We start from the raw sequence: 6,478 nt of genomic DNA on the forward strand, positions 1-6,478 counted from the left end.
TGAGAGCAGCACTGGCACCCAGAAAAGACAGGCAAATTTAATATGTTTCAGGATTCACGAATGAATGAGAAGTGCATGGTTTTCTGTAGCTTATTTTTCTCTCAACCCTTTTAATGAAATGCACCTTTTCTCAAATCGCATTTCATTCCCCTGGGTGTGGAGGTGTCATGCAGGCCCCCTCCTGCCAAGAATGAGGCATATTAATTTTGCCACATGGACATCACATTTCAAATTGTTACTGGGAAGAAGAGAAGGCCTGTGACGAGGAATTGCCAGGCCCCTAGCCGGAAAGACATTTTTGCATATTAGCAGACAGTTTGATGCTTTCCTTAACTTCTTTAGTTAACCACAGATGGTGGGTCCTCCCCTTAGAATTTTTCTTTATGGTAGGAATATACTTATCCTGAGTTTCTGAAATATCCCCTTGAATGTCTGCCACTGCTTCTCTATTGACCTATATCCAAGCCTACTAACCCAGTTCACTTCAACTAGCTCAGCTTTCATCCCCACATAGTTTTCCTTACTTAAGTTTAAAATACTAGTCTTAGGCCTATTCTTTTCTCTTTCAAACTGGATGTAAAATTTATCATATTGTGGTCACTACTACCTACAGGTCATTAAATAATTCTGTCACATTACACAATACCAAGTCTAATATAACCTGCTCTCTGGTTGGTTCCAGAATGTGCTGCTCTAAGAAACTATCACAAAAGCATTCTGTGAACTCATCATCCAGGCTACTATTGCCAATCTGATTTTCCCAGTTTATATGTAGATTAAATCACCCATGATTATTGCCGTCTCTTTATCACAAACACCCAATGTTTCTTCTTGGATACTTCGTCCTACATTGTGTCCGGGGGCCTGTAGGCCACTCCTACTAGTGACTTCTTTCCCCTGCTATTCCTCATCTCCACCCAAACCAATTCTACATCCTGATCTCCTGAACCAAGGTCATCTCTAACTATTGCACCAATGCCATCCTTGATTAACAGTGCTACCCCTCCACCTTTACCTAGCTTCCTATTCTTCTTGAATGTCATATACCCCTCAATATTGAGGACCCAATCCTTGTCATCCTGTAGCCACATCTCCGTAATGGCTATCAGATCATATTTATTTACTTCAAAGTGCACTATCAGTTCATTTACGTTGTTATGAATGCTACGTGCATTCAGATACAGAGCCTTTAGTTTTGTCTTTTTGTTATCTTTGTAACATCAAGTCTTGACAGTTGGTGTGTTCTTAGGTTTCTTTCTTTCTGTCTCTTCCTGCCATTCTCTGACCTTCATTTCCCATATTACTATTCTGCTCTTCTGCCTTGACTCTACCCCTTGATTTGTTACATCTACCCAGGCCTGATTCCTCACTCCACCCCCCCCCCACCCACCCCCACCTGTGCTTAGTTTAAAACGCTCTCTGCCTCCCTAGTTATATGGTTTGCTGGAACACTGGTCCCAGCACGGTTCAGGTGCAGACCTTCCAAACAGTACAGCCCCCTCTTTCCCCAGTACTGGTGCCAGTGCCTCATGAACTGAAACCCACTTCTTTCACACCAGTCTTTGAGCCATGTATTCATTTCACTAATCTTATGTGCCCTCTGCCAATTGGCACATTGCTCAGGTAATAATCCAGAGATTATTACTCTTGAGGTTCTGCTCTTCAATTTGGTGCCGAGCTCCTCATACTGTCTAAAGAGAACCTCTTTCCTAGGCCTACCTATGTCATTGGTACCTACATGGACCACGACAACTGAATCCTCCCCCCTCCCACTCCAAGTTCCTGTCCAGCTCTGAGCAGTTGTCCTGAACCCTGGCACTGGGTAGGCAACAGCGCCTTCTAGACTCACGCTCTTGGCCGCACAGAACAGTGTCAATCCTCCTCACTATACTATCCCAACTACCACTGCATTCCTCTATCTCCCCCCACTTGAATGGCTTCCTGTACGGACAGTGCAATGGCCAGTCTGCTCAACCACCCACCAGACCTCGCTTTCGTCCACTCAGGTTGAGAGCACCTCAAACCAGTTTGACAATTGCAGAGTCGGAGGCTCCTCCACTACTGTCTGCTCGGTCCCATTACCTGCCTCACTCACAGTCACATCCTCCTGTCCCTCACTGCTGACCAAGACAGATGACCCTGTTCTGAGAGCTGTGACTGGTCGCAATATTGAATAAAGAAACAATTATAGCTGTGAGGAGGGTTGATATGGCAGAAGGATCATCGAATGAAACCATATAGGTTGAAATGAAGAACAAAACAGGGGCAATCACGACTGGGAGTGTACTATAGACCCCCAAACAGTCAGAGGCAGATAGAAGAGCAAATATGTAGGTAAATCGCTGACAAATGCAAAAACAATAGGGCAGTAATAATGGGGAAATACAACTATCCCAATATTAACTGGGATAGAATTAGTGTGAAAGGCACTGAGGGAGCAGAATTTTTAAAATGCATCCAGGAAAACTTTTTTAGCCAGTTAGACAGATGATTGAGCTACAAGGGAGTCGAGGGTAATGGAGACCGGGCAGGGAAGTGGAGTTAAGGCCACAATCAGATCAGCCGTGATCTTATTGAATGGCAGAGCAGGCTCGAAGGGCTGAATGGCCTACTCCTGCTCCTATTTCTTACATTCTTATGTTCAGTATGTAGCAAGCCCAACAAGAGAAGAGGCAGTTCTGGACTTGGTTTTAGGGAATGAAGCTGGGCAGGTAGAAGAGGTATCAGTTGGGGAGCACTTAGCTGGAAGTGATCATAATTCAGCGAGATTTAGGGTAGTTCTGGGAAAGGACAAAGATAAAACAGGAGTAATTGGGGAAAGGCCAATTTTACCAGGCTGTGAAACAATTTAGCAAAAGTGGGCTGGAAACAGCTATTTGAAGGTAAATTGGTGTCAGAGCAATAAGAGGCATTCACGAAGGAGATTCAAGGAGTTCAGGGTAAACATGTTCCAGGGTAAACATGTAAAGGGTAAACATATTCCTACAAAGAAAACAGAAGGGATGGCCAAATCTGAAGTCCCCTGGATGTCAAGGTGCATAGAGGGTAAGATAAAGCAAAAAAGGGAAGCTTATGTCAGAATCCAAGAGAGTCCAGAGAGATTTAGGTGTTCAGGTCCATTGTTCCCTGAAGGTGGCAACGCAGGTAAATAGAGTGGTCAAGAAGGCATACGGCATGCTTTCCTTCATCGGACGGGGTATTGAGTACAAGAGTTGGCAGGTCATGTTACAGTTGTATAAGACTTTGGTTCGGCCACATTTGGAATACTGCGTACAGTTCTGGTCGCCACATTATCAAAAGGATGTGGATGCTTTGGAGAGGGTGCAGAGGAGGTTCACCAGGATGTTGCCTGGTATGGAGGGCGCTAGCTATGAAGAGAGGTTGAGCAGATTAGGATTATTTTCATTAGAAAGACGGAGGTTGAGGGGGGACCTGATTGAGGTGTACAAAATCATGAGAGGTATAGACAGGGTGGATAGCAAGAAGCTTTTTCCCCAGAGTGGGGGATTCAATTACTAGAGGACACGAGTTCAAAGTGAAAGGGGAAAAGTTTAGGGGGGATATGCGTGGAAAGTTCTTTACGCAGAGGGTGGTGGGCACCTGGAACGCATTGCCAGCGGAGGTGGTAGACGCGGGCACGATGGAGTCTTTTAAGATGTATCTAGACAGATACATGAATGGGCAGGAAGAAAAGAGATACAGAACCTTAGAAAATAGGCGACATGTTTAGAGAGAGGATCTGGATCGGCGCAGGCTTGGAGGGCCGAAGGGCCTGTTCCTGTGCTGTAATTATCTTTGTTCTTTGTTCTTTGTTTTTGTATTAATACTGCAGAAAGCTGAGAATAGTTCAGAAAGTGTAGGAGTGAAATTAAAAGGAAAATTAGGAAAGCAAAGTGAGAGCATGAAAAAATATTGCAAGTAAAAATCAAGGAAAATCCAAAGATGTTTTATAAATACATAAAGAGCAAGAGGAAAGCTAAGCAAAGAGTTGGGCCTATTAGAGGTCAAGATGTTCAGCTACATGGAGGCGAAGGATGTGGATAAGGCTCTTCATGATTACTTTGCAGCTGTCTTCACAAAAGAGAGGGCGATGGTGGGGAGGAAGAGTGTGAAGTATTGGATAGGTTAAACATTGTCAGCGAGGAAGTATTAAAAGATTTGGCTTCTTTGAAAGTCGCTATATCGCGAGACCTGGATGAAATATATCGCAGGTTGTTAAAAGAAGCAAAGGAGGAAATTGCGGAGGCTCTCTCCAGCCTATTTCAATCCTCCCTGGCTACAGGAGAGGTGCCAGAGGATTGGAAGACTGCCAACATTGTACCGTTGTTTAAAAAGGAAGAGATAATCTGAGTAATTATAGGTCAGTCAGCCTAACCTCAGTGGTGGGAAATTTATTGGAAAAAATTCTGAGGGATAGGTTAAAATCTTCATTTAGAAAGACACAGATTAATCAAGGAAAGTCAGCATGAATTTGTTCAGGGAAAGTCCTGTCTGACTGATTACATTTTTTGAGGCAATAACAAGTAGGATTGATGAGGGTAGTGTGGTGGAGGTGATCTACATGGATTTTAGCAAGGCTTTTGACAAGATCCCACATGGCAGACTGTCCAAACAAGAAAAATCCCCTGGAATCCATGAGAGAGTGGCAAGTTGGATCCAAGATTGGCTCAGTGGCAGGAAGCAAAGGGTAATGGTTGACAAGTGTTCTTGCAACTGGAAGGCTGTGACCAGTGGGGTTCCGCAGGGCTCAGTACTGGGTCCTTTGCATTCTGCAGTTTACATTAATGATTTAGACTCAAATATAGGGGGAATGATAAAAAGTTTGCAGATGATACAAAAATGAGCTGTGTGGTTGACAGTGAGGTGGAAAGCTTTAGACTGCAGGAAGATATAGATGGTCTGGTCAGTTGGGCAGAAAAGAGGAAAATGAAATTCAATCCAGAGAAGTGTGGGGTAATGCATTTTTTGGGAGGTGCAACAATGCAAGGGAATACACAATAAATGGGAAGATACTGAGTAGTGTGAAGGAACAGAGGGACCTTGGAGTGTGTGTCCACAGATCCTTAAAGTGAGCAGGACAGGTGGATAAGAAGGCACACAAGGTACTCTCCTTTATTAGCTGAGGAACAGAATAGAAGAGCAGGGAAGTTATGCTGGAACTGTATTAAACACTAGTTAGATCACGTTGTGTACTGCATGCAGTTCTGGTCACTACATAATAGGAAAGATGTGATTGCACTAGAAATGTTACAGAGGAGATTTACGAGGATGTTGCCAGGAGTGGAAATATTTAGCTACGAGGAAAGATTGGATAGGCTGGGGTTGTTCTCCTTGGAACAGAGGAGGCTGAAGGGTGACTTCATGGAAATGTATAAAATTATGAGAGGCCTCGATAGAGTAAATATGGACAGCCTATTTAGCTTAGCAGAGGGGTCAAAAACTAGATTCAAACTAATTGGTAGAAGGATTAAGGGGGAGACGAGGAAACATTTTTCACCCAGAGAGTGGTGGGGGTCTGGAATTCACTGCCTGAGAGGGTGAAAGAGGCAGAAAGCCTGAACACATTTAAAAAGTACTTGGATGTGTAATGAAGAGCTGTGACCTACAGGGCTGGGGCCGAAAATGGTGGTTAGGCTGGGTAGCTCTTCATCGACCAGCATGGCGCAATGGGCCGAATGGCCTCTTTCTGTGTCATAAATTTAGTATGATTCTATAATTCCCGATTTCCCACCGTATCCCGAAAGCCAATCTGCTGTCCTTTCAGGCAACGTGAGGTGATTCAGTCAAAGTATTAGTTGGAACGACAGAGCCACGAAAACCAACTGTTGTGTTCCATTAATTAATGTTCCATTTCCGCAACTTTGGACACTTTGGCTCAAAACATTGATCTAAACCCTTAACAAACTGTGATTGTGATGAATTCTGGATGTCCAATGTTTAGCACACACCCAGCACAGTTTCTGGGCAGCAGATCTCCTCTGAAATTATCTTTTACTGCAATTATTTAACCCCCTCTTCTCACAATATTCTTTGCCCTCAGATTCTTGGAAAAAGTACAGCGATTTGGAGAACTGGACTCTGATTCATCTCTTTTGACTTGCAGCCAGTGAAGTCAATTGCTCAAATTAAATAATTACTTTCCTGCTGAATCATTTTTTAAAAAACTTGTCTGAATTTTAATTAATTCCTTTGATGAGTTGCCATAGTTAACAAGCATTCCCAAGAATCGAGGCTCCAACAAAGACTGATCCAAATAAAACTTCGAGTGCTGCCACGGAGTATAATTCCGAAGATTGCATTTCAATAGTGCCTTTCATCACCTCAGACTGTCCCAAAGCTCTTTTGTACTTTGAAGTGCAGTCACTGTTATAATGTAGGAAACGTAGCAGTCGATTTACAGACAGCAAGATCCCACAATCAGAAAGGTGATAACGACTAGAGTCACAGAGTCATAGAGTCGTACAGCATAGAAACAGGC

At 43.5% G+C, this 6,478-nt stretch overlaps 1 protein-coding gene across 1 annotated transcript in view; it reads left to right on the plus strand.

Moving 5' to 3' along the window:
* LOC137370904 (uncharacterized) overlaps positions 1 to 6,107 on the plus strand; it is a 145,259-nt gene extending 139,152 nt beyond the window's left edge. The window contains exon 5 of the transcript XR_010975138.1: positions 6,041 to 6,107. The gene's annotated coding sequence lies outside the window, so the exon portion shown is untranslated. The remainder of the gene's footprint in view (positions 1 to 6,040) is intronic.
* The last annotated feature ends 371 nt before the right edge of the window (positions 6,108 to 6,478 follow it).

The sequence above is a fragment of the Heterodontus francisci genome, chromosome 6 (genome assembly GCF_036365525.1).
Source record: "Heterodontus francisci isolate sHetFra1 chromosome 6, sHetFra1.hap1, whole genome shotgun sequence".
Lineage (NCBI taxonomy): Eukaryota > Metazoa > Chordata > Chondrichthyes > Heterodontiformes > Heterodontidae > Heterodontus > Heterodontus francisci.